The sequence below is a fragment of the Cherax quadricarinatus genome, chromosome 39 (genome assembly GCF_038502225.1).
Source record: "Cherax quadricarinatus isolate ZL_2023a chromosome 39, ASM3850222v1, whole genome shotgun sequence".
NCBI classification, from domain to species: domain Eukaryota; kingdom Metazoa; phylum Arthropoda; class Malacostraca; order Decapoda; family Parastacidae; genus Cherax; species Cherax quadricarinatus.
This window is the reverse complement of record NC_091330.1, coordinates 9,881,048-9,885,620: the sequence shown is the minus strand read 5'-3', so window position 1 is coordinate 9,885,620 and position 4,573 is coordinate 9,881,048. Positions and strand designations below refer to the sequence as shown.

General features: G+C 36.1%; 1 protein-coding gene across 1 annotated transcript in view; it reads right to left on the bottom strand.

The window, feature by feature from the left end:
• Positions 1-469: 469 nt before the first annotated feature.
• Positions 470-4,573, bottom strand: part of LOC128696321 (achaete-scute homolog 2-like) — a 17,856-nt gene continuing 13,752 nt past the window's right edge. The window contains exons 2-4 of the transcript XR_011392921.1: positions 4,494-4,573; positions 1,126-3,122; positions 470-1,047 (exon numbers count right to left, since the gene is read on the bottom strand). The exon at positions 4,494-4,573 is cut by the window's right edge and continues 530 nt beyond it. The gene's annotated coding sequence lies outside the window, so the exon portion shown is untranslated. The remainder of the gene's footprint in view (positions 1,048-1,125; positions 3,123-4,493) is intronic.

Sequence of the window (4,573 nt, the reverse complement as noted above, 5' to 3'; positions counted from 1 at the left end):
ACCAAGTAGCTTGAAACTTAACAAGCATAAGTGCACTTAACACCGATGTACGGAAACATTGAGGTATATTGAGCCTTACGCTCTGCAGTAGGCCCCTGTCACCTCTTGGTATATTCGTGAGGAAAGCGCAAAGCCCGTAGGATATACACAGTAGGCTCATACTGCCGAGGGTAGGAGATATACCAGAGACGAGAACAGTTGGTGGGTACAATTAACATGATAAAAATATTTCAACAATAATTATACATAAACGTACCACTGGATACGGTCCAAGCAAACATGGAATGTGCTTAGAGGAATGTTTGTATATATACATGGAATGTGTATGGAAATTGCATACCAGGATTAGACGTGACGGAATTGTCATACGTAAGTGTACACAAGCCGTGTATGCACATGTGTGTGATATAGATTTTTTTTTGAAATACTTTGAAGAGGCTGTGTGCCAACCTTGTACTGGTTGTGTGTGTGTGTGTGTGTGTGTGTGTGTGTGTGTGTGTGTGTGTGTGTGTGTGTGTGTGTGTGTGTGTGTGTGTGTGTGTGTGTGTGTAAATGCCCACAAAGAACATACTTCCTTATTTTCTCTGCAGTTTGTATGAGGTGAGATGCTCTCTTATTGAACCATTGATACCTCAGAAATACTGAACAGTTGGGTTCGATGATGTGTTAGAGTGCCGCCTAACCCAGTTGACGTCCTGCCAACAGTAGTGTGGAAGAGATACAGGTTGTAGAACTAGCGTTTATTGGGACAGTGTTTCGCTGTGTAGAGCATTATAAAGTTGTGGGTAGATAAAAACCTTCACAGATCTAAACGCTGTCTCAGCGAGGGCCTCTTCAACAACCTGTGTCTTTTCTGTATTGATGTTTAAGGCCTGTCGACCACCCGGCTGTTATTAAGACCGCAATTTTCCTAAATAATAATTAAGGACACTGTAATCACTTAGACAAGGATTAAAGCAACTTCTCATTGTATATTCACAAAGGTGCATACATCTTGGCGTATATACACAGAGATGCGCCTCTGTCAATTTATATAAACAGACAAACCTCTCGGTATATATACACACACAGGGAGGTACTATACACCTCTCGGTATATACACACACACTGGGAGGTAGTATACGCCTCTCGGTATATATACACACACACTTGGAGGTACTATACACCTCTCGGTGTATATATATACACTGGGAGATACACAAGACGAAACACATCCCTTCATATGTCATATAACCAAAGTGAAAAAAAGCAATACTCCAAATACTTTTGTTATTCCTTCATGTGAGGGATCACGAAAGCTCGTGGAATTAATAACACTGCTCTTCACTGTGGTTACAACGGATATTAAATCAAGATATCATCTGTCTCTTGTCATCTAAGTGTATTTCTTTATACTCACTGAGAGATACCAGTGTACATACCCAGGTTTCCATAGGCAAGATACACACATGCTTAACATTAAATAAAATACTGTTTGAGTCTTTTTACGAATAAGAACTTCACGTGTCTCAAAGACACTTGAGCAATGACAGCATCAAAGGAGATCACAATATTGTTTTTAGTGAAAACTGTCCATAACAACTAGACTATAATCATATATCAAAAAAAAAAGAGATCACCGATATATTATAAAAAGTTATATTACAATAATACTCATGGAGTTAGTTAACAATTATAAGGCATTAAAAGGCACATAAGTAGTAATTGGAAGCAATGTATGAAACCGACTTTAGGGTCGTAAGGCACTAAGGTAGTCAGCTGTCTTTTATTTACGACATCTGGTGGACTTGGAAAGTCACACTGCATGGGTTACAAAGCTAATAACATATTTTTGTTTTAGCAACATGGAGGGAATTAGGAGAATCAACTTTGAATAAAATTATGTATATATTGTGTGTGCGTGTGTATGTATGATTGTTATATGTCTTCATGTTATGATACTGTTAGCTTTTTGGCTTAAGATTAAGATATAAAAATAGGCTGAGACTCGTCGTGGCTTCAACGAGACCTTGAGATTATTACATACAATTTGTCGTGCTAACTCTTTAGTTCCTCTGGGTGTAGGGTAGCAGTGTAGAAATTGTCTCTCTGGCGCTTCGACATAAAATATTTCTCATCAAAAGTATCTTAGACAATTTCTACACTGCTACGACCGTCAGTGCTTGCCTGCTGTCGTAGGATAAACTGCATTACTCGTCACCATATCTCTGTCAGACGGAAGAGATCAACTTGCATCCATATTAGCAAGGGCCAAATAACGCCCCGATAGATAAACTCAAGCAAGCAGCAATTGTAAGCTGTAATAAGACTACGTTTCGCCTGCTCTGCAAAAGAAACGTAGCTCTAGTAAAGTTTCCAATTGCTGCTCGAGTTCTTTCATCAGCTACGGCTTGTTGATATTTCCAAACCTTTAACTAGTATAACCGACGTCGCCATGATGTTGGATTTCTTAATGTAAGGAATAGCATTACTGCTGTAAAATTAGAAATTGTAGGCGCCTCGAAGGGCCATTTACAGACAGACAGACAGACAGGCAGGCAGGCAGGCAGACAGACACAGCCTGGACACCACCACCCATGAAGAAGCTTTGGCGTAAGTAAATTATGTCTTCTTTAGGCTCTGCTGCACTTTTGACTAGACATTCACAAGCCTTCCCACCCCCACCCCATCCCACGGAAATATATGCTGTATAATATATATTATAAAATGCTTTCAACCCACGAGTACGTAAATGCTATAATGTCTTATTCTTTGAGTAAATCTTGCCATGCTTTCTTTGGAGAAGATTCTGCTTGAAACTACTGGTGTTGGGTAGATTAGTGTCTCATCAGACCGTACCCGGTTCAGATAATTCCTGGTCCCTTAAACCATCCTTGGTCTTCTCAGACCATTCCGGGGTCTTCTCAGACTACAAGATGTCTGATGTTTTCCTTCGTCGTGGCTTCATGTCCTGTTATGCTTCTGTTTTCCTGATAGGCCAGTTTGTACTCCGTCTCTCACTGTCTCCCTACGTGGTCACTGCCTTTCTTCCTCCCTTCTACTTCCTCTACTCGCTTTTCTTATTTTCTTTATCTTTTCTTGTCTTCTGGCACGGGTTTACTCTGTGGATTTGTTTCGTGTGCCTGTAAAAAGAAGAGAAAATAAACGCTACATTAATTGTGCAAGTGAAACGTGCATTCTAAGTATATATATATATATATATATATATATATATATATATATATATATATATATATATATATATATATGTCGTGCCGAATAGGCAGAACTTGCGATCTTGGCTTAAATAGGAACGTTCATCTTGCCATATAGGACAAGTGAAAATTTGTGTATGCAATAATTTCACCAAAATCATTCTGAACCTAACGAAAAAAATAAATTTCACTGTGTTTGTTTAGTATTAAATTATTGTAAACAAATCTAAAATATATATAGTTGGGTTAGGCTACAATAAATTGTTCTTGTTATAATAAGGTTAGGTAAGTTTTCTAAGATTCTTTTGGTGCAAAATTAAAAATTTTCACATTAACGTTAATGAAAAAAATATATCTTTAAACGTATAAGAGAAAATTTTAGAAAGGACTTAATTTTAAATGAGTTCTTGCTAATTGACCAGTTTTACATATTCGGCACGACATATATATATATATATATATATATATATATATATATATATATATATCGTGCCGAATAGGCAGAACTTGCCATCTTGGCTTAAATAGCAACGCTCATCTTGCCATATAGGACAAGTGAAAATTTGTGTATGCAATAATTTCGCCAAAATCATTCAGAACCTAACGAAGAAAATATATTTCACTGTGTTTGTTTAGTATTAAATTATTGTAAACAAATCTAAAATATATTTAGTTGGGTTAGGCTAAAATAAATTGTTCTCGTTAGAATAAGGTTAGGTAAGTTTTCTAAGATTCTTTTGGTGCAAAATTAAAAAATTTTGCGTTAACATTAATGAAAAAAATATATCTTTAAACGTATAAGAGAAATTTTTAGAAAGGACTTAATTTTAAATGAGTTCTTGCTAATTGACCAGTTTTACATATTCGGCACGACATATTTATATATATATATATATATATATATATATATATATATATATATATATATATATATATATATATATATATATATATATATATATATATATATATATATTTATTTATTTATTAAAATGATCTAATAGCGTTAAGACACTTTTACTAAGTAACAAAAATCCGTATCGTGTAATGTAAACTCATTTACAATGCTAAGATATATATATTATTATTTTTTACATTCCCAGGCATGCCCATGCCCATGGCGCAACCTCTTGTAAGGCTGCCCACCGTACATGAAACTCTGCTAACAATTTAAATCAACTGACTGCATTATAATAGTTAAGAGTGGGAACCACAGGCACTTTAAAGGCCAAAAGCAATTCACTTGGCCATTCACCGAAGGAACTCTCATGCACTGAACCCTTTTCATTCTAAACTTACCGGTTATTATTAGCATTAGAAAGTGGGCAGCCCCCCTTTCTTCTCCTTTCGCGAGTTGGCTGGACTCTCTGGTATCAGTA